The sequence below is a fragment of the Anolis sagrei genome, chromosome 6 (assembly GCF_037176765.1).
Source record: "Anolis sagrei isolate rAnoSag1 chromosome 6, rAnoSag1.mat, whole genome shotgun sequence".
NCBI lineage: Eukaryota > Metazoa > Chordata > Lepidosauria > Squamata > Dactyloidae > Anolis > Anolis sagrei.
In genome coordinates, this window is record NC_090026.1 from 18,369,815 (window position 1) to 18,394,554 (window position 24,740).

The 24,740-nt window shown below is 38.8% G+C and overlaps 1 protein-coding gene across 1 annotated transcript in view; it reads right to left on the bottom strand.

Moving 5' to 3' along the window:
• LOC132777855 (netrin-1-like) overlaps nucleotides 1–22,783 on the bottom strand; it is a 48,990-nt gene extending 26,207 nt beyond the window's left edge. The window contains exon 1 of the mRNA XM_060780367.2: nucleotides 22,389–22,783. The gene's annotated coding sequence lies outside the window, so the exon portion shown is untranslated. The remainder of the gene's footprint in view (nucleotides 1–22,388) is intronic.
• Between the last annotated feature and the right edge of the window lie 1,957 nt (nucleotides 22,784–24,740).

Below are 24,740 nucleotides of genomic sequence, written 5' to 3' on the forward strand. Positions count from 1 at the left end.
CAGACTACATTGTAATAGTGATCTGTGGTTTGCTCTCCACACTCAAATGTCATGGACTCAACTTTGTGGCCCCATTTCTTAAGATTGGCTCTGCATCTCATGGTGCCAGAGCACAGTCTGTTTAGTGCCTTCTAAGTCACCCAGTCTTCTGTGTGCCTAGGGATGAGTCTCTCATTGGGTATCAGCCTTGGGTTGAGGTTCCGGATTTTAGCCTCCCACTTTTGGACTCTCACTTGCTGAAGTGTTCCTGCGAGTATCTCTGTAGATCTTAGAATACTATTTCTTGATTTAAGGAGTTGGCGTGCTGGCTGATATCCGAACAGGGGATGGGCCGGAGATGTCACTGCCTTGGTCCTTTCATTATTGGCTGCTACTTCCCAGCAGATACCAGGTGGTGCAATACTGGCTAAACAGTATAATTTCTCCAGTGGTGTGGGGCACAAACATCCTGTGATAATGTGGTCTGTCTCATTAAGAGCCACATCCACTGTTTTAGCATGGTGAGATGTGTTCCACACTGGGCATGCATACTCAGCAGCAGAGTAGCAAAGCACAAGAGCAGATGTCTTCACTGTGTCTGGTTGTGACCCCCAGGTTATGCCAGTCAGTATTTGTATGATATTGCTTCTAGCATCCACTTTTTGCTTGATATTCAAGCAGTGCTTCTTGTAGGTCAGATCATGCCCAGGGTAACTCCCAGGTATTTGAATGTGCTGCAATGCTCCAGTGGGATCTGAATGTGGTCAAGTTGGGGAGATTATTAATGAGGAAAAATAGAGAAACTAACTGCAGCAGTTTGCTTTAATTTGAGCCTATTATGAAGGCTATATTCTGCAACCTCACTTCAGCTAACCTTCTCTGAATGCAAACAATTTTAAGCAATTATAAGCTGAGAATGAAAGAGGAAGCTGGGAAATGGCAAGAGATACCAAGCCATTTTAAAAGCAGTTGAAAAATTGGAATGACAGATTAATTGGGTTGTTCCAGCTAAATTGAGGCAATTGGAGTCTACACTATTTCAGGAGGTTCATTTGACCCACACCTTCAACTCACTAAAGACCTTTGCTCTGTAGTTTAACATAAGGTGGGTTTCCAAGCATTTAATGAATGACACTCTTTTGAGCCCAGTACATTATTTTGATGCATAAGGGTCCATTAAAGAAGTTCAGCTTCCAACAGATGTAAAAATAACAAGGAGATGGCCTTCTAAAACGTACACACTTCTATTTGTCCACCAGCCTGTGACACTCATTCCCACCAATCTGAAAGAGATATTGGATAAGGCATAACTTTTATGAAAGCTTGTGCCTCTCTCATAAGAAAAACTTAATTACAGCCGTGGAGGGTTTTTAGGTGGGGGAGAGCTAAGATTTCATTTTTGTTAGCAGCATGAACATCAACTCTTGGGGGATTGCAGTGTTTTTGAAGCGGATTTATTTCACACTCACTGATCTCATAGTGCAGTTCCCCCCTTCTCCTCGGGAATTAATGAATTTCCTTTCAAGTTTTGGTTTTAAAAGAGACTCGAGTCTCTGTATTTGAGCATCTTCTATTCAGAAAGATGGAGTCCTTTCCCACATGATTTGGTGAAGATGTAAGGCAAGCTCAGGCTGTCTTGCCACTCTAAAGAAAAACTGGTTTTGCTGCCTCTGTTTTCACTCCACATCTTCCTGAATATGGGGAGCAATTATACATCTGCTTTCTTTTAGTATAGGAAGGAGTCTGCATTTGGTAATAAACATTATTCCAGTTTCTTTCTTTTTTTTCCAGAAAAGTATACACCTCTTGAATGCTAATGTTCCTGGCTAGCATTTGTATAGACTTCTACAGAGATAGGGAATGTGTTGCTTCACAGAAATGGTTAGATTACCACCCTTTAATATAATTGCCAGTGGTGAGAGATGATGGCAGCTGCAATATCTGGAGAAGTCCAATAATATTGATATTTCCAGTGGTCTATTGGATCCATCTTTTCTTAGATATAAATGTTAGAGCCAGATTCCCGTTAGGATACTAGACTATAGTAAAAAAACAAAAAAACATGAAAGATGTTATACTTTCTCAAAAGTCGAGTAACTGTCACACTTTCTGTCCCACCACATTCACAGATACATCTGATGGCAACAATCTGAGTGGGCCTTCTCAATGGCTGCCCATAGACTGGTGGTTTAACAAAGGTAATATGAAGTACATTGAACAGCTCTCTTTACAACCAAGATTAGCTCTATTCACCAAACTCAGAAATGTCTTCATATTCAAAATACAAAAAATAACATTAAATACACACAAAAATGTGGGAGACACCAGAGCAGACAGGTACTCCCAACCAGGCAAAAGGCTTTTAACTTTTAGTTCTCAAATCTGAGTTTGCATTTTTGTATATTCAACAGTGCTGATCCTGAAGTGGGATTGCTACCTCTTCTCCCCCCGCCCTTCTCGGGTTCTTTATCTTGTATATAGAAGGCAGTTACAAAATTATCAGGTTGCTGTGAGTTTTCCAGGCTGTATGGCCATGTTCCAGAAGCATTCTCTCCTGACATTTCACCCACATCTATGGCAGGCATCCTCAGAGGTTGTGAGATCTGTTGGAAACAAGGCAAGTGGGGTTCATATATTTGTGGAATGTCCAGGGTAGGAGAAAGAACTCTTGTCTGTTTGAGACAAGTGTGAATGCTGCAACTGATCACCTTGGTTAGCACTGAAAAGGTTTGCCTCTTCAAGGCTTGGCTGCGTCCTGCCTGGGGGAAACCTTTGTTGGGAGGTGATTAGCTGGCCCCAATTGTTTCCTGTGTGGAATTCCCCTGCTTTTTGAATATTGTTCTTTCTTTACTGTTCTGATTTTAGAGGTTTTTAAATACTGGGAACCAGATTTTGTTCATTTTCATGGTTTCCTCCTTTCTGCTGAAATTGTCCACATGCTTGCGCATTTCAATGGCTTCTCTACACATACAACATTATCCTTTCCATGTCTGGAAAGTTAATTTCTGTTTATTTTATAAAAAAAATTTCAAAACTACATAGGTTTTTCTACATTTTAGATGGAAAGAACTTGTAGCTTCAAAAGATTAGAATGTGAGGGCAAGAAGAACTGGCCGATTTTCTAATCCTTATTTCTGAGATCTCCTTTCTGGGAAAATCAGTGCTCATTCAATTCAGGAACCTTCAGGGATTCATTCTGCATTAGTCCTAGATATTGAAGATGTCAGTGACACAAGGAATACAGTGAAAAGAACAAGTTAAAGGAGTATTTACTTTCTATTTTTTAAAAAAGACTTTCTCTCTGTCTTTAAGATATAGTGCAAGTCGGCTGAGGCAGGTGGCGGCTTATTCAGTCCTCACACATTTCACTAGATTTTACTTTTGACACGTCTTTTGCATCCCAGAAGGCAGGTGGTTGGAGACAGTGCCGCTCCAGGAGAGAGTACGGGAAGCATAAATCATTGCTAAAAGTGATTCCTTCTCCTCCCTGCCAACTATCCCTATGATTCCCCGTCCTGTCTTTTCCATCAATTCTTGCACATAGGCCAAGGCTGTATCAATTCGTTACACACATGTTATTGTATCATCTCACCTTCTCAAAGCATGAAGTGTGTCAAGGCTTAGTGCTTCAACTTGGAAACAGATTCACAGGAGTTGAGGCACTATTTACAAAAGTTGGTATATTGGGGTGGGGTGGAATGCCTCCTTACATTTCAGATTGCATGAGAATGTTTCTCAGAAGCAGACAAAAATGGGCAATAACTCATTGATAGAGCACATATTTTGCAGGCACAATGCTATAGGTTCAACCCGTGATATCTCCACTTTGGAATGAGACAAGGGAGCAGGGGGTGGAAACAATCAAAATGAGTTGGCAAGATGGGACCATAAAGAGTTCTGTGTAGCCAAGCCTCCTTATAAATTGCCAACCAGAAGCAGATAATTTTTGTGTGTGTGTGTCAGGAGCGACTTGAGAAACTGCAAGTTGCTTCTAGTGTGAGAGAATTGGCCACCTGCAAGGACGTTGCCCAGGGGACACCCGGATATTTTGATGTTTTACCATCCTTGTGGGAGGCTTCCCTCATGTCCTCACATGGGGAGCTGGAGCTGACAGAGGATACTAAATGATCAAGCTCTAAAAAAAAAATTAAGACAGGGAATGTAGTTCAACCCTTCTAGGTATGATAAAAGATGCCTGCAAACCATTATATGAGAACTTACTTGGGATTAAGGTACACTAAAACAGGGGTCCTCAAACTAAGGTCTGGGGGCCGAATATGGCCCTCCAAGGTCATTTACCCAGCCCTCACTCAGGTTCAATCTAAGTTTGAAACGAATTGAAAGCAGACAACAACAACAACAACAGCAAGCCTATCTCATCAGGCAAAAGCAGGCCCACACTTCCCATTGAAATACTAATAAGTTTATATTTTATTTTAATATTGTATTGTTTTAAAGTGTTTTTTGCACTACAAATAAGATATGTGCAGTGCGCACAGGAATTCATGTTTTTTTCAAATTATAATCCGGCCCTCCAACAGTTTGAGGACTGTGACCTAGCTCTCTGTTTAGAAAGTTTGAGGACCCCTGCACTAAAACATGGAGGGCACCTCTGAGTAAGAGTCTACATATCTGAGGACGGTTGAATAATAAAGACTGGGAAATATAATTTGCCCTTCCTAAGCAAGAACCTTCAAATTTAATAACAACTTGTCAACTCATATTGAACTCCTCCTAAGCCTCCTTGGGAATTGGCAAGGTGATTTAACCCATTCCTTTTTCTGAAACATGGCCCTAGAACACCTGGTATTTGTTGACAGTTTCCCATTCAAGTTAGCTTCCAAGATCAGCTAGAATCTAGCGCTGTAGAGTATTTAGGCCAACCAGCTTCTTTAAATAGCACTATATGTTTCAGAAATTGTTTCCCTTGGTAAAAAAAAAAGATCTTGTGATTATGTCCCCTTTCACAAAGGTTTCAAGCAATGTTGATTAATAGCCTTCTCTTTCTAGGTTCAGCCTATTTCACTGTTTCTTGATGAATTGACAAAATAGGATGAATCTGCAGATAACATGCATTTATTTTAAAGGAAAGGAGACGATCCTTAAAAAATTGCACCAAAGTATTCTCGTTCACAGGAGATAGTGCTGCATCAGAGACTAGTACAAAAATGATAGCATATGAAAGGCTGGTAGCCTGGAATTAGGAAAGTATTGCAATTAGAGGGAAAAGGCAGAGCTTGTAACTTGTGCAGAGCTTTGCGGATTGTAATTAAATATTTTTCTTTTAGTACTACAACTTCCCAACCCCAAGCCTAGATAGCCAGTGGGGATTCTGGGAGTTGTGCCACAAAGTAACTTATTGAGCTGTGGACATTATGGGAGCAATTTGAAACTGATTATGACTTGTGATTTGCTCAAGACTATACTACCTTTTTGGGGAATCAAACCCTAACACAGTGTCCATTGGAAGAGATGAGTTCTCAGTGAACACTCTGGAGTCACCAGTGGCGGTTGGTGGCTTCCATGTCAGTGGAGCAATGATGCTGAATATCTTCAGGACAGATTCAATATTTGGAAGGTCCAGATGAAACACTGAAATGGATTCAGTGGAAATCATCAGCTTGTTTACAAGGCCCAGACTAGGCTAGAGTGGAGAAGAAAGGCTTGAGGATGTCTGTGAGATCGAATCCAAGTTCAAAGAGGTATCTTTTCCAATACCTGTATCTGGCTCTGAAGAACAAGCACTTGAAAAATCCACGCTCCCTTTGTCTTTTCAAGCTACCAGTTTACTCCTCTTCTTCCAGAGGAAAAATCAGAACACAAATGAAAAGGGTTTGCAATTGCAGGATTAGAGGGAGACCACCTTATGTCATTTCTCTATACTTAAAGTATGAGCAACAGGACTTCCTGCTTAATAGTCACCCCCCTCTCTTTCCTTTTCTCTTTCGCTCAGCAAACTTTGGCTCTCATGACATCTTTTCCATGACGTCAGCTCTTTTGGCATTGACTCCACTCTTTTAAGGCTATACAGTTCTTGGATCCCAATGGTGTATTTCCGTTTCATCTCCTTTTTGCTGCTACATCAAATTAAACCCAGGAGGGCCTGCGTGTTGCCGGAAACCAGCCCTGCTCTTGACAGGGCCACATAATAACCTCAACGAGGAGAATGGCAATTTTCCAGCCATTGGACATCCAGCTTCAAGCAATTCTAACTAGAAACTGTCACATGCTTTGTCCCTCTGCCTTGCTTTAACCTGCTATCTGGGGCCAGGATTGTAATGTTAGTACCCAACTAAAGGAGACTCATTGATTTAGTGCTTGGATGGAAGATGTGGCTAGCACTCCATATATGTCATACTTAATTCTGGAATAAAATAAAGGTGGGACTTAAGTATCATCTATTTCTAAGTTCCATGCCATTACTCCAGTGAGTTCAAAAAACATTCTTGTCACTTCACCTGTCTTCATATCGACCAAGTGGGATGGGTCAAGTGGATTAACCTAATCCTAGTCTAAAACTCACACTAAAATACTATAGAACAAAAAAATAATTGTTGAAACAATATTATATTAGATTTGCCCATACAAAAATTACTTTCTCTATTGAAACTTGTAAGAAATGTTACAGCATTTAAAAATTAGTTGGTGTGTTAACTGAAAAATGCAAAGCATGAAACTGATTGGTTGGGGTATGCCTGGGATGCTAGCTGAGCCTGGGAGTTTTGGCAGCAGTTACATGTTTAGGTTTTCTGTACAGGAGCTTGCCAAGACAAGTTAGTATAATTTTCTGTTTCTGAGCTGCTGGTAGAAGATCCTTCACATGGACACTCAAGGACCATTTTGAATCTCTCTCAAAGAACATTGTGTGAGTCGTCCATGCAACTGTTCACATGACTGTATATATGTTGCTCTGCATAACAAAGAGTAAACACCTTATTCTTTACTGATCATCTGTGTGGCATATCTTTTCCGCTAGAAAGACAGTGTATGGATTGTTAAAGACAAACTACTCACGATTTTCATTCCACCACAAGAAATCCATCCTAAAGAACTGACTTGAAGTATCTTTCTGAGTTACATATAAACATGAAAAAAACGTAATTTCCAATTGCTAAAGTTATTTTTAATGTCAACAAATGTATAGAAATTTTCCTTTGAGTACAAACAGGAATCACAAGAAGGCAGCTGATCTCAATTGGGATCACCATGAGGTAAATAGTTAAAGCATCACCCACTTTAACTTAAAGTGTCTCTTGATTTCAATATATACTATAAAATGCTACCATCAAAACTTGAGAAAACAATTTCTGGGACTACAAGTTCCAGAATTCTCATGCTGGCTCAACTCTAGTATCAAAACTAACATCTAGCTCAAGTACAATTGTAAAATACTACATTTAGGCAGGAAAAATTAAATACAAAGTTACAGGATAGGTGATGCCTGGCTAGACAGCAGTCCATGTGAAAAAAGATCTTGGAGTCCTCGTGGACGACAAGTCAAATTTGAGCCAACAATGGAACGCAGCAGCTAAAAAAGTCAATGGGTTTTGGGCTGCATCTAGTGCCTAGACCAGGCTTGGACAAACTTTTGCACTCCAGATATTTTGGACTTCAACTTCCATAAATTCCAGGCAGCTTACCAGCTGTTAGGAATTGTGGGAGTTGAAGTCCAAAACACATGGAGTGCTAAAGTTTGCTCATGTCTGGTCTAGATCAAGGGAAGTCATGGTGCCTCTCTATACTGCTTTGGTCAGGCCTCACCTGTGTTGTATTTTGGTCACCACAATACACAATCTAGAACATTTTCAGAGGAGGACAAGTAAAATCATCAAACGTTTGGAGACCCTGCCCTATGAGAAGAGGCGTAAAGAGGTGGATGTGTTTAGCTTGCCGAAGAGAAGAAGAGAAGGTTGAGAGAGATAAGATGGCCATGTATAAATATGTGAAAGGATGCCATAAGGAAGAGGGAGCAGACTTGGTTTCTGCTGCCTTGGAGACTAGGACTCAGAGCAATGTGCAGGCCCGTAGCCAGGATGTCGTTTCGGGGGGGGGGGGGGGAGGCTGAATTTTTTTCAGGGGGGGTTTCGGGAGGGCTGAGTTTCGGGGGGGGGGGGGCTGAGTCTGAGTGAAAGAGGGTCTAGCCTAGCAAACCTTTTGTATCATTACCCCAATACCCCCATGCATATGGGATATATTGAGTATGGTGATCAGATCATGATATGAATAAACATAACAGTTTAAATAATACACCAATAAGGCCTTTTCGCGAACCACCATGAACCCCCCCACCCCGGCTACATGCCTGGCAATGTGTTAATTACAGGAAAGGAGATTCCAGTTGAACAGAGATACACCACTGGGAGACAAGAACTTCCTGGCTGTACGAGCTGTTCAACAGTGGAACTCTCAGTCTCAGAGTGTGGTGGAAGCTCCTTCTTTGGAGGCATTTAAACAGAGGCTGGATGGCTATCTACCAGGGATGCTTTGATTGTGCCTTTTCTGCATGGCAGGGGGTTGGACTAGATAGCTCACATGGTCTCTTCCAACTCTATGATTCTAGAGTCCTGTCCAAGATATCACAATATATGGCAGTGTTGTTACAAAAGATAAAAAGCAAACTTTGACAATTGTACATTTCTCCTACTAGAACCCCAAACAAAGGTGAGAATAATGGGACATGCTGGAGGACTTTTTCCTGTGGTGTGTTATCCAATATTTGAACTTTCTTCCTAGGGAGAGCAACCTATTTTCTGTCAGCTCTTGGTATGATCAGAAACATTTTAGACCAGTTCCCCTAGTCGGTTTATCTTAATCAGAAAGAATAGGAATAAAATCTAGAACTTGTGCATTAGTCTGAATCAGCCCTTGTATATGTTTCCTTGGAGGCTAGTTACATTGTGCCTAGAGAAGGGAAAGTATCATTTCTTGATAATTTTACTTTCTCCCGTTTTAAAAACTAAATTATCCTAAAGGTTGAGATTTTATTTAAAAATATAGAAGACAGCACACAAAAGTGCATGCACATTTATAGTGAGAAAGTTTTCTAATTGTTGGAGAAATCATTGTGGATAAATGCATTTTCAATTAAAAAATGATCTACTGATATCTTAAAAATATGATTTATAGGAGCCAATTTTCTTGAAACATTTCAATCCTATTTTGCCTTTTACGAACTGAATTTAACTAATAAAGTTGACAGGCGATAACATTTTGGGAAGTATCAGCCACCTCACTGGGAATCGGAAAATGATATCTATGATCATATGGGCCTGTGGATTCATTTTGACTCCTCGTAAGAATGTAAACATTTGTCATTTTCATTTCTAATATCTTTCTCAGAATTCAACAAGTGTTTTGGTCAAATCCCAGTTTCCTGTCAAGATACAATATGTGCATTTTATTTATTTTCCCCCCATCGGCTATAACATTTTTGTGCATTTTTTTCAAGCATACATATCTTTAGTTGAGGGATTTCCAAACGTATAGCTGGTATTTCCTTTCTCTTTCTTCATCTGAATGCACTGCAAGCCTCAGAAGTAAATAGCTTTCTGTGGCTAGATGAGTTTCATCCCAGTGCCAATCTCATGAGCTGCAAATGATATTTTCATTGGGAAATACTAGTATAACTTTCCAGGCAATGTTGTTCCAGACTAAATAAATGCATCTTACAGCGGGCAGAAAATAGATTTAAACATGTTAATGACAGTTATGAATTTAAGGAGAATTTTATTAGTCCCCATTTTTTCTTCTTTTACAAAAATGTATTCATGGGGACCAAGGAAAAATAGTGATTATGAGAGTCCAGCTGTGCATTCTAACTCTGCTGTGTATGTGAATATAGAGAGACTATGCTGGAGGATGAAAAGGCACTTTGAGGGGTAGAGAATACTTTTAAAATGCAACCCTATGAAACCTTCCCTTTAACCTTGCGTTATTAAACCACAATAGGAGGAGTGACTGAGTTGAAGCAGACAAAAGCCCTCTGAAAATGGCCAGTTCCATTCTGTGCAAGAACATATGGTTTTCCCCCCCAGTTGTCCTCCAAGCAGGGAGGAACAGAGAGAGAAAGAAAAAAAAGGGCGCACAGAGACACAAAGGTATAGGGAAGTAGGTGGAAGAAAAAGAGAAACCAAAGGAAATATCCTATCACCGTTTGGTCTTATTGAGGCCCATTCTACACAGGCCTTTACATTCCTCAAGAAACTGTGATAAAAGGGGGAGGGGTGGCTAGATAACACACAGTAAAAACGTGCACTGGATTGCGGGATCAGATAAAACACGCATGTTTAAAAGATCCTCTTTAAATTTGCAATCGGGCGAAGAATGTGCTGCTACGGAGGACTGTATATCCCAGTAGTAAAAAAACCCCATGAGATTTGGTTGCGATATACTGGTGTGGACTGCTGTAATCCTCATTTTATAATTCCAAAATAGCTGATGAGATAGGTAAACAAATGGAGCCACGAACATACAGGTGGCTAAATGAAAGCACAAGAGGACAGCAATCCTTCCCCCATGGGAAGTCTCGCCAACCATTCCTTTGTTCTCATATTTATGAAATTAAACAAAGCTTTAAATACACAGTGGAGACCAGCATGGCAGGCAAGTGACCCCAAAGGGAAATGGGTTTCAGGAGGGCAAATGTAAAGACAGCAGGAGGGTAAGGAAAGATAATGATTTAAAAAAATCTGCTTCTGTGCACTTTTTGATATCCGCATCAGTGCTTATGAGGTGCAGCACATCTCAGAAAGTCCATTAAAATTAAAAGAAAACTTCTGGTAGATGTCCCACGTCCATCTTGCAAAATCTGCTATAACCAAGCCTTTCAGAATGCAAGGGGACAATTTACCGGGATGGAGAGCTCAGTGTTTGTACTTTCCTTAAGGTACTGCAATTTTTTACCCCACTTCTTTGTCCCGGGTTAAGAGGCTGTCTAGAAGGGCCCTGAGTTTAATTTGGTTCCACCCATCACTAGTTTCGAGGTCCGAACATATTATCCCTGAAGAAATGTGGGAGGGGGGCAGTATTTGAAAAAGTTTTGAGTTTGTTTTGTTTTGGCACACAACTTCCAAAATTCCTCAGCCATCGTAGCTAATAGGTGTGCTGGCTGTGGAAATATTGAAGTTATGTTAAAAAGGAAATTTCCCAAGTTCTAGTTCTGCATTTCTACCTTAGTATTGTTCTCATGATGACAATAGTTGAATATCTGACTCATGAATTCAACCCCTAAAAATTAGCCCTGGGGGAATGTGGGCCAAAGTTAAGGAAAGCTACTTCAAACAAACAAACAAACCCAATAGACTACCAACTGCTCAGGCATGGGCAAACTTCGGCCCTCTGGGTGTTTTGGACTCCAACTCCCACAATTCCTAACAGCCACTTAAGCAGCTGAGGGGAAAAAGGAAAGGGCATGAGGCTATTAGGAATTGTGGGAGTTGAAGTCCAAAACACCTGAAAAGGGGGGGGGGGCTGAAGTTGGCCCATGCCTGAACTAGCCCATGCTAGTTACAAGAATCTGGAAAGTGTGGTTCAAAGAGTAACCTCATGAATCTGAGGGAATACAACCCCTGGCACGAAAAGAATATTAACTAGAGATGTGATTCTTTCCTAATTTTATTCTCAAAGGACACAGCAAATTGTATTTGCAAGTTTCTTCCTTTGACAAGAAAATATTTGAAAACTGCAGTTTTTGACAAATATTCACACCAGGAGTTTTCTGTGATGGAATGTGGTTTTCTGCTCAGAAAAATCACGTTTCTGAGGAAGAAGCATGACTTAATGTTCAGAATTTGCTTTTCTGCTCAGAATGTTATTTTTTCAAATCAAAAAATGGTGCTCTGTGCTAACCCCTGTGATGGAGGTTACAGCTGCATTTCATAAAAGACAAATTCAAGGCCAAATGATAATGACTTGAACATGACATGGACAATTTGGCCTCAGAACTGCACTGAGAGCAGGCACCATCAGCAAAAATGATGTTTCATGGATTCACATAGCATTCACTTCAAAAGTAGAAATGAACAGAAGGAGGAGACCTACATATATGTCATAAAAACATAAGAAAAATAACACTTATTTGAGAAATTCTAGATTCTGGCTGATGTAGAAAAAACCCTAGGACTTGCGTAGTAAGTGGCCCCAACTCATCGTAAAATAAACACCAGTAACATCAATTTCTTTGGTTTGCAGAATTTACAAACTCAGGAATTTTCTCAAACTCTGCACATAGATCGGATTGTCACATACTCAGCATATTTTATGTAACATCCGCCTTTTAATTAACAGCAAGAATTCCACTTCAGAGTTGCTGTCAATTTAAACTTAAGGTGATGGCATTAAATCAGCATAGATATGGTGCAAAAACAATAGGTCTGAAACCAGAGCATCCTTGACTTGTGTTTAGATAACGAACAATTATCTGACAGCAATGTGTCAGATGATGCGTATCTTCTCTCTGAAATGGAAAGGAGAATATTTGCCATCTGCAGTTGGCGTTTGCCATCTGCAATTTTTAGAGCTGAGTGTTTTTTTTCCCAAGGAAAAAATCTTTGCAGAATTTTCTCTAAATATTTTCCGTTTTAATTATATAGTGGCGACAGCAACCCTGTGCTCCCACATAAGTAGTACATAAGTTAGTAATAATATTTGTTATTAACCTGTTAGCTTTGGACACATTTTCATGTCTAACGATTTGCTTAGTATCTTGTGTCTTTGATGTATAGAAAGCAAAATGCAAATTTCTGCAGGAAACATGAAATAAAATTCTTTAGAAAACTACTGAAAACAACTGGCCCATTTAACTAAACACTCTGTGACACTTCCTTGATTGAAAGAAAGAGATGAGATCCTGTAGGTTAGTCAGTGTGTCCTTCTGTTTCACCCTACTGATGTATTATGGTCCCTAACATGCCAGGTAAAACGAAGGACTTGGAAAAGTTACATTTTTGATACCAATCAGTCAGTCGTAAATGACAGATTGGTCCTATAGCATTTCCAGTTGCCATCCTGGCTGGGCGACTTTAGTCCAAATAGAAAAAAATAATTAAAAGCTCTGTTCACTTGTAAAAGACACACCAAACTTCCCGCTTTCCCATCATTTTTCTTAACACAGAAATATAGGCTGAAGGTCAAACAAGTCATTGAGATGAATGTCAATTCCCTCTTATTCACATCTTTTCTCTCCAGCACTGGAAGATATATAGTAAAGTCTCTCTTATTCAACTTTCACTCATCCAAGTTTTTTATTATTCAACTAGCTGTCCCCTACCACGCATTGCTGTGGCCGAGTCTGTTGATCCGGAAAATAAAGTAATGAGAAAGTGTTGGTTTCTAATATATGTATGTATTGCCTTTATGCTTGTGGGTAAACAGTATTTCTTGCTGTTTCTTTGTCAGAGTTGATGTGGAGAGTGTCTGGTTTGCCTACTCTGGAACATTCAACATATAATTGTCCTTCTTTAAGAGTCCCTTTGAAATCTATGATACTATATATCTCTGTGTGTGAATCATATCTATCTATCAATATGGCTGGATGGCTCTTTGTGAGGAGGGCTTTGATTACGTTTTCTTGCCCCCATGAAGGGAGTTGGATTGGATGGCCTTAAGTATTTTCCGTTGGTCATGGGGGTTCTGTGTGGGAAGTTTGCCCCAATTCCGTCATTTGTGGGGTTCAGAATACTCTGATTGTAGGTGAACTATAAATTTCAGTAACTACAACTCGCAAATGTCAAGGTCTATTTTCCCAAAACTTTATCTGTGCTCATATTTGGGCATATTGAGTATTCGTGCCAAGTTTGGTCCAGATCCATCATTGTTTGAGTCCACAGTGCTCTCTGGATGTAGGTGAACTACAACTCCCAAACACAAAGTCAATGCCCACCAAACCCTTCTAGTTTTTTTTTCTGTTGGTCAGGGGAGTCCTGTGTGCCAAGTTTGGTTCAATTCCATCTTAGTGTGGTTCAGAATGTTCTTTGATTGTAGCTGAACTATAAATCCCAGCAACTACAACTCCCAAATGACAAAATCAATTTTTTTTTAGTGAAGGACATACATTGGGTTGTTAGGTGTCTTGTATCCAAATTTGGTGTCAATTCATTCAGTGGTTTTTGAATTCTGTTAATCCCACAAACGAACATTACATTTTTATTTATATAGATGTAGTCTGCATCCCCCTCCCCCAGATCCACAGCTGTTGCGATGCTTTGGTGCTAAATTCGTAAATACAGTAATTCCTACAAAACGTTACCATGTATTGAACTGCTTTTTCTGCCAATTTGTTGTAAAACATTATGTTTTTGGTGCTTAAATTATAAAATCATAATGTAATTTGACATTTAATAGGCTTTTCCTTAATCCCTCCTTATTATCCAACATTTTCACTTATCCAACATTCTGCTGGTCCGTTTATGTTGGATAAGTGAGATTCTACTGTACTGATGCCTAAGTGGTGAGGCCTGCAAATTAAGCCTGTGTTTAACTTCAATAACCAGTGAGCAAACAGAGCATTTTCTGGGGCTGACAGACAAACATCTTTTACTTCTTGAAAGAGCATCTATTCTAAATATGTGCTAAATATAATGTAATAGTTTGATGTGAAGGAGACACAGCCTCTTTTGATAGGTATCATTAGGAAGCATTCTTCCTTGAAGACTTGTATCCCTAATTCAGGCATGGTCAAACTTTGGCCCTCCAGGTGTTTTGGACATCAACTCCCACCATTCTTAACAACCTAAGACTGTTAGAAATGGTGGAAGTTGAAGTCCAAAATACCTGCAGGGCCCAAGTTGGCCCATGCCTACCCTAACTGCTCAAATACAGTATGCCACTCTATCGCTCTCCATTAAATAATAAGATACGTGATGCATTGATTTCTATGCTCTTTTTATTAGTAAGTTAGTTTTGGTGTTACATTTCAATTACGACACATATGATAAGCGAGGATTAGAGGGAGACTACATTATGAAAGATTTCTGTAAGGAGGAGAATTACTTCAAATGGATTACTGTTCATAAGCTAAGCTTCTGGTTTCGTTCCTTTGCAAGCCTTGCCTTTGACTTTGCAATCGCCGCTATTATTACTACATGCATTTCGCTCCTACTTTAATGCATTTCCCAGTTCAGGCTATGATTAAATCAAATAAAGAGCCGGTCTTTAATCTTTAAAGAGCCACAATCCATGCAAAGTCAAGCATTTTGCTCAGTTTCATACATTTCTAGTCAGAACAAAGTTCCATTGTGTGGTTTTACTGTCACAGAATTGGATATCTCAATCTTTCCCACTGAAATAAACTCTTCAAAAATGCTAAATGTTGCCTGAATTGTCCCCGGCAGGCGTTGCTTGTCAGATTATATCCATGGTTTGCTTTTGAAATGTTTTAAGACATACCATATATACTCGAGTATAAGCCGACCCAAATATAACCCAAGGCACCTAATTTTACAACAAAAACTGGGGAAATATATTGACTCAAGTATACACCGAGGGTGAGAAATGCAGGAGCTATTGGTAAATTTCAAAATAAAAATAGATATCAATAAAATTACATTAATTGAGGCATCAGTAGGTTAAGTGTTTTTGAATGTTTACATAAAACTGTAATTTGAGATAAGACTGTTCAGCTCTGATTAAACCATTATTCGAACCTTCTTCAATCTATTTTTTTTTAAATTATTATACATTTATCAAACAACATGTATAAGCATACATTCTTCCCTCTTTTTACAACATTTTAGATAGAAGAATTTGTCATATTATATACAATTTAACAGTAAAAATAAAAAAATTACCTTCTTCAATCTAAATGTGCGTACGTATACTTCCAGTAATAATAGAGTAAAATAATACATGTAATAAAAATAGTAATAATAAAGTAAAATAATAAATATAATAAATAGAGTAAAATAATACACATAATAATAATAGTAAACTGAGTAAAATAATACATGTAATAATAACAATAAATAGTAAAATAATAAATGTAATAATAATAAATAGAGTAAAATAATAAATGTAACAATAAGAGTAAAATAATAGAAGTAATAATAATAGAAAAATAATTCAATAAAAATAATAATAGAGTATAATAATGTACCAAATATAATAATAATAATAATAATAATAATAATAATAATAATAAATGGAGTAAAATATCAAATGCAATAATAATAATAATAATAATAATAACAGAGTAAAATAATAAATAACGTTGAGTGGAGTATGTCGGGGGGGGGGGGGGTAAGCCTTGAAAAAGGGCTGAAAAACTCTGCTTATACTCGAGTATATATGGCATTCTAATTTGGTTTTTAGGGCAAATTTAGGACAACTGTGTTTTCCCTCAGAGTCCCAAATTCCCCAAGAATCAATGATGTCAAAAAGAAGACAGAGATATGCTGGAGAAAGGCAATACTTATAAATCCATTTTTAAATACTACAAACAGCAGGGAACCCATTTTTATCCATTTGAAAACGCATGAGCTAAATATGTCAGTATTTCAAATCTGTGACAAATTATGTAGCTGAGACTCTCAAAATTATGTGAAGCAAAAGAGAGAGCTTTTGAAAGAAAGATAAAAAAACATACAGGAAAATATAAATTAGTCACACTCAGCATTGACCCAATGAATTTAGTACATACATTCTATTTATTTCAGCAGCCTGCTTTGAGTATTATTAAATCTGGACACATTCTATGGCCTTCATCTTGAATCCTAGTGCCTAGCGTTATACATTGATGATAAGTGGTGAAAATAATTACCTTACAATAAATATTCATTTTAATGTAGGATAATTATGTAAAACACTGAGGTAAAATCACTGAGTCTAAAGCAGGCATGGGCAAACTCTGGCCCTCCCGGTGTTTTGGACTTCAACTCCCACAATTCCTAACAGCCTAAGGCCCTATCTTTTTTCCCCCTCAGCCGCTTAAGCTTAATTTCTATTTATTTCAGCAATCTGCTTTGAGTATTATTATATCTGGACACATTCCATAGCCTTCATCTTGAATCCTACTGCCTAGTGCTGTATATTGATGGTAAATGGCGAAAATAATTATCCTACAATAAATATTCATTTTAATGTAGGGTAATTATATAAAACACTGAGGTAAAATCGCTGAGCACTGGAGTCTAAAGCAGGCATGGGCAAACTTGGGCCCTCCAGGTGTTTTGGACTTCCACAATTCCTACAGTATCAGGCTCCTTCCTGAGGGGGGAAAGGATGGGCCTGAGGCTGTTAGGAATGGTGGGAGTTGAAGTCCAAAACACTTGGAGGGCTGGAGTTTGTCAATGCCTGGTCTAAAGTATACAAACTGGGGAAAAAATCCCACAAAATCCATGGGATAATAATTTTCTAGTATACATGTTTAAAGTAATAATATAAATATGAACCAATATGGAGGAAGAGAAATCAAACTGCTACTTGACTGAGATATCTGAAATGCTTGATTTCCTTTTAGTTTTCATAAAAATAAGTAGAACGTGAATATAAGTGCTCAAAATAACTACTCCATGTTGTCTGAATTGCTCACTTTGCTGTTTGATGTTAAAGGAAAAAACAAAATGAATACTGAAGAATGTTTTACGATGGTCACATCGGTGTTTTAAGTAGGATAACATACAAATAAACACAAGCTGGCTTATTGACTGATGATATGAGTTTTCAGTATGATGGCACTATGCAACGTTCGTTTTCTACACCATTCAAATGAAAATAAATTTTGACAGCGTGTAAATGGGATTGACAGTTCTCTGGAGCTGTTATTTTCCCCAAAATACCCAGAAAACGACTCTCTGAATTGAAAATAAGTATATCCTATCTCTAGTGTGCATACAGCTAACACATGCACCATGAATGCTAAGGCCATTTCACACACACAATACGATTGCTGAGCTATATTGTGTCGAGGTAATCTTTGCTGAGGCAAATGTTGCTGAGGCAAACTTTGCTGAGGTAAATTGTTCTGAGGTAAACTTTGCTGAGGCAAATGTTGGTAAGGTAAACTTTGCTGAGGTAAACTTCACTGAGGTAAATGTTGCGGAGGTAAACTTTCCTGAGACAAATTGTGTTGAGGTAATCTTTGCTGAGGTAAATGTTGCTGAGGTAAATTGTGCTGAGGTAAACTTTGCTGAGGTAAATTGTGCTGAGGTAAACTTTGCTGTGGTAAATGTTGCTGAGGTGAATTAGATTGAGGTAAATATTACTGAAGGAAAGTCTGCTGAGGTAAATGTAGCTGGAGGAAATTTTGTATCATTGAAAAAAATATGGTCCATTATAGATCCCCACCCCAATGTAACATCATTTGACTAAAAGAACACATATTAGCTTTTAATGCTTATGTGACTCTCACTAAACTCCGTGGAACTTATTTCTAAGCAAGCATGCATACGATTGTGCTTATTTCACAATTCTATACATATTTACTTCCTTTAAACGAAGTGGGATTTGCTTTTGAGTAGGCAATTTTAGGACTAGGCCGTTTCCCATCCTTTTGTGAGCGAGGTGGCCTTACATTAGTAACAAAACTGCATTGGAAGTGTAGCCTTTAGAACAGAACTGTATTAATTACACTGCAAATAAGAGAGGGGGAAATGTGCTAGCAGAGCAGATTGCTGCAAAGGTTTTTCAAACGGTTCGGATCAAATGAATCCTTTGTATACTAATTTCTCTGATGTCGAATCCTGGTGGATTGCAAAAGATTCTGGGATACCTTCTATCTCGGGCGTTAATGTGAGGGGAATCTAGCTTTTGAGCTTTATGAAGCATGTTGAGCTTCATTTCACCCTGTGTGAATTGAGGATATATATCAGGCATGGGCAAATTTGGACCCTCCAAGTGTTTTGGACTTCCATTCCCACAATTCCTAACAGCCCCAGGCCCTTTCCTTTTCCCCCTCAGCCGCTTAAGCGGCTGAGGGGGAAAAGGAAAGGGCCTGAGGCTGTTAGGAGTTGTGGGAGTTGGAGTCCAAAACACCTGGAGGGGTCAAGTTTCCCTATGCCTAATATGCATCGTAGACACAAACCCACATACCACTTTTTAAAAGGTACACATTACAGAGGAACACTGGCTGTGGAGGGAAATAATGGCTATCTTTCAGCTAAATTCGTTTGTCAATACACCATTCTCCACATAGAGGACCTTTCCCTGATTAGTATCCAAAGGATTCGGTCATTCTTTGGAATGAACAGTGCTTGAAAACCATTGGCATACATGAGGGATAGGCCATTAGAAGTGTGAAAGAGGGGCTCAAATGCTTTCTTGGTTGTGTGGATATTGTCTTTGACACACCAGCCTCCCATTCTGTCATCACTGTTTGTTAAAATATAATGGAAAGGCCTATCTGACATCTCTGGTGGAGTATGGATAAAAAGAAGAGAGCATTGAATAAACAATTAATGATTAATAAACTCAGTGAACTCCCTCAGCACTGTCAAGTGCTCCAGATGCCATGGCATAAAACAAAAATATTTAGGTGGTTAGTTAGGATGAGCTTCTTATTCCATACCCCATTGATCTTTATGGTGGCTTTATATATTGTCAGATATGGTGATATCTAAAATAGCTCATGAAGGCTTTGCATATCCTCATCTATCATTAAAACACATTAATATACAAGCGATGCACAGAACCGTTGAGGACTGAGCGGGTTGCTGGATACAAAAAGGGAGGCAAATATGGAACATAGGCCACATTTTGACTATCTAATATACAGTTTGCATGCTGTTTTCCTGCATAATTCATTCACATCATCTCCTGAAGTGCCAATAGAATAGGAGCGATACCAGTCTTTTCAAATGTGTCTATTGGATGTCAGGAAAATACCAAATTCCTCTCTAACAATGAAGCACATTTTTCCAATACAGTAGAGTCTCGCTTATCCAACCTTCACTCATCCAACGTTCTATATTATCCAACACAGTCTGCCTCCTGCCCAGATCCACAGCTGTTTCAATACATTGAGATGTTTTGGTGCTACATTTGTAAATACAGTAATTACTACATAATGTTACCATGTATTGAACTGCTTTTTTGTAAAACGTAATGTTTTAGTGTTTAATTTGTAAAATCGTAACGTAATTTGAAGTTTAATAGGCTTTTCCTTAATTCCTCCTTATTATCCAACATTTTCGCTTATCCAATGTCCTGCTGGCCTGATTATGTTGGATAAGCAAGGCTCTACTATCCCAAATGTAACAAATTAGTGAGTAATTTACTGAACTTCAGCACTCAGGTATGTTGGTGGAGTGGACTGCAATATTTACAATATAGATCTATGCCCAATAAACCATATAGATCCAACATGTACACAATGGAGTGTTTCTAAGCTGTAAGAAAATGCAGAATCCGAGGATTTTGTAAGACATGCAAATATAAATTGTATTATTTTGCTTCTTATTTCCAGAGTCACTAAGGAAACAAGGTCTTTCATTTCACTTAACAAGAAAAAGAAAAAAACAGCGTTGGATGGGTATAGTGTGTTAAGTCTTACTATTCATCCCAACTGTCCTTGAATTTTGCCTCCAGTTTCTTTACACTTGTTTTCATGCATTTTTTTTCTTGTTATGATGGACACAACAATTCTAGCTTTGGTGTTGAGAATTATAGCATTTAGGCTGCAATTCTATAGACATACACTTGTCTATAGAACTCAATGGCTTATTTTTGTATGAATATATTCAGGACTATGCCATTAATCTACCTGTCTTTAGTATTAAAATAAAAACACCCGCAATTGTGCATCATATAAGTAGCTACTTATATGAGGACAAGGAAGAAAGCATTATTCCTAAACTCTTTAACACATAAGCTATGAATAAGCTATTTTTCCATAATAATAGCTTGTCTACAAAAACAATTAGGATGAGTCGGAGGACATTTCCTTTTCTTTTAAAGAGATGAATTCTTAGAGAGTTTTTTGTTGGGTGGGAATTGCATTTTTATCCAACTGCACTTTAGTGGACACCCAACCTCTATGACTACAATTCTGACAGAAGAAGGTGGATTTCCAAAAAGGATAGACTCTTCTTCCAAACTTTTTTGTTCATGTTAGGAGTGACTTGAAAAACTGTAAGTCACTTCTAGTGTGAGAGAATTGGCCGTCTGCAAGGACGTTGCCCAGGAGATGCCCTGATGTTTTACCATCCTTGTGGGAGGCTTCTCTCATGTGCCCGCATTGGGAGGTGGAGCTGACAGAGGGAGCTCATCTGCGCTCTCTCAGATTTGAACCTCCGACCTGTCGGTCTTCAATCCTGCCGGCACAAGGGTTTAACCCACTGCACCACTGGGGGTTCCCAACTGACAAAACTGTGAGTTCGTAAGGTCTTTCCAGCTATATTCCTGTGGGCGCATAATCTCTGTGTGTTTACCAATTTGCAAGATTCGATTTTTCTCTTCAGAAACGACAACTGTTTAAGCAAAATAAACCACTCCCCAATTACAGAAAAATATACATAAACATTAATATATAGACATGACTGGATATTTAAGCTGCAGCTCTTGCATAAGGTGAAAGAATTGCACTTATGTATCTGCTGAAGTAACAAAGTGCATTACACGAAAACTGGCCGGCTAGCATCAGCGTGACTTTACAATTTCTGTGTTTATTGCTCATGTTTGCATTAATACCCAGACCAGCTCATGTTCATTTTGTGAGCTGTGCTAATCTCACAAAATGTTTTATGGAAGGTCACAATAATTTCAAAACACCACCTGGGACAGTTCAAGATGTTCTTCAGTTTGCAGGCAAACAGAGTGACAGAAGATGGAAAATGTATGAGGTTTGAGACTCAAACAACAGCAGAACTTCCCCCCACCAGCTCTGTCAATTTTAGCAAATCTCGAAAAGCAGTTCCAGTTCCACACAAAATTGTCATCAAGCCCTGAAACATAAATAACAAATGAGCCATTTGCTACAAAACCACTCACATTCCCCTGTCTCTCTTACACATTTTATTACGAAATGTCTCTTGTAAATATGGATATATTTCGTAATATAAGCACCAGGACATTAGCTGTCTTGATCGCTAATCTCTATCAAATGTTCCTTGCCTGTCTCAGCTGAGATATTACAGCTTCATTTCAATAATGCTGCAGTATAAACATTGCAGGTTTTTGGTGTCACACATCTTGCTCTCAAATAACTGTGTCCGCATTCTGTTCTGTTTGCTAGTCAGAGTATTATCTATCCCCCATTATGCTACAAAACATCGGTAAGGCCGGAATAATGCAGATAATGTATCCACACGAATGCTGCAGATTTTGCAGTCTCAAATAGTTCTCTGATCATATTTTTTCGGTTTTGGCTGCTTATGCAGGCTGCGCAAGAATTTATCATGCATCAGGGAAAAGAACGCAGAAGAACGATGCAATAGAATAACACAATGACACAATACAGCAATGATAGCAAACCAACCAACCTTTTTCCGCCCCCCCTGACTGCTGCTTCTGGAGACCGCGTCCACCACTCCCTCCACCGAGGTTTCTGGAATCCGATATGAGCCGGGCTGGAGTTTCTTAAAAATGAAACCCTCTTTGCTGGGAGTTTATGAGGAAGTTTGGCGAGTTTTACAAGCCCTTGGGTAAATGGCAGACGGTCACCCCGTTGAGTTAGATTGGATCCGTGGATGGGGAAGGGGTAATAGAGCTACCAATGCTCTGTTGAAGCATTAATGAGCTATGGGAGTTTGGATAGTCAGGTTTCTCACCCAGTCCTGGAGCCCTGAGCCACGGGTGGCAAAAGAGCTTTCCAGAACTCTGGGGCTTTGATCTGAGGTTGCCGCATTCCCAAATGGCACCGGCCTGAACTGACAGTGATGAAGAGTGTGTCAAGGAGAGGGGGCAAACACTCTGACAAGACAGATGCCCAAACACATCCGGACAGGTGGGCAAGTGGAGCAAGTGGGAGAAACACAGAGACGGGGGCGGATGTCTACACAAGTGGAACCATGCACATGCCACAAAACAAACACCAATTGGACACACCACAGTTACAGAAATATTCAAGGAAAACGGTATCCTTGAAATGCATACAGAAAAAGCAGATCATAGTGTATTTGTCTTTTGAGAAGGATTTTCAAAGACCTTTATGGAAGAACATGAAGACATGAGAAGTTTGACTATTATAAATGGGGAGTTGTATGTTCACCAGACTATTTTTGTTGACTCAGTGACAAGCACAGCAGTGTTTGTGGTCAAAGGGAGATGTGCTGGAGACTGGATAGATGAGCTGAATTGGAATGAGACATTTAAAGGGAGCCTCATTTTTCTGGTGTGTCCACTTGCAAGAGCATCTCCATAGATATTCTCTGGTCTTGGGACGCCGTTATGAAAAGATGCATTAATGTAAAATAAAATTGCTTTTGTCTACAGTATAGATACAGTTGAAAGAGCCATCCCAATTTATTTAATTGGCACCTGGAATTATGGTGGGAGTGAGTCTCAGGCAAGTTTAACTTGTAGGTGGTTAATGGAACACTAACAGAAATTTCGCCAGGAACCTGTAAGACATCCATTTTTCTCTGTGCTATCCTGGGAACCTCAGGAATTGATGTAAAAAGTAAATGTATTACACTGATAGATTTAGCCACAAATACACTAAAGGAAAAACTAATATTTTCAGGAATTATTTTACTTCAAAAATTAACATATTTTACCAGATAGGTACAATCTGCTTGCGAGGCAAGATTGGCCCAACCACCAGACCAAATAGAGTTGCTACCAGAGGGAATATATTTTGAATGTACTGAAAGAATAGCAAATTGTTATTTACTTTGTTATTTTACTTATACTTTCAGGGATAAACATATATATGGTGTTTTTTGTCCCATGCAGCAAAATAACACAGTTGAGCATAGCTAATTGGCACATTGACTTATAAGAGAAGATGCCATTTATTGGTCTTCCTTGGGCAGCAAAATAGTTTGAGCATGTCCTATATCAGGGACTTGGATATGTATTGCTTTTATTGCTTTTCTGGGACAGCTGATACAATAGGCCAGGTCACAGGTACTGACAAAGAAGTAACCTTGTCTATATTCAGCTTTTCAGGTCTGTTTTTCTGTTATAAGAAAATCTAAGCAAAATGTGTTTTTGTTTAAGAACAACACACAAAGTTGTTTGTTACCAGAAGTACAGTAAGCTTTTATCCTGACCTAGGAGTAAATTTATATTGTAAAACTCATTCATACAATCATAAACCCATAATGGAGTTAAGCGTTCAGGAAAATAAACCAGTTTTTAAAAGCCTGAGACATCCTCTGTTTTTTTTAAGCAGGAAAACTCCAGTGGTAAGGAGAGTTTGCATGGCAACAAGAACCATAAACTCTCCACATACCATTCAGAGTTTACATACAGTAGAAGACACAAAATATACACTGAATTCTATCAAAGGGAGATGGATAAACATTTCAGATCATACCTGAACTGGAGATAAGAACCAGACTAAAGGTTATCACTTAATTAAAGTAATTGCATTACTTTGAATCAGAAGTTGGAAAAACTACTTTTAAACCAGAAATCCATAGCTACCATAAATTCTAGGAGCGCTAGTCCTTAAAATTCAACTTTTCATAGCTGCCTAGTCCCTAACTGTTTCAACCTTTTGTTTAAAGCACATGCAGCAATCGACTCCTTTCCTCTATTACAAAAAAATGCTGAAAAGGAAATGTACAACTTGTAAACCTTACTCTAAAGTAATGAAGAAGGAAAACCTGTCATGTCTAGTCTTTAAAACATAAACCTACCAATTCTGAACCTATGTGTACAAATAT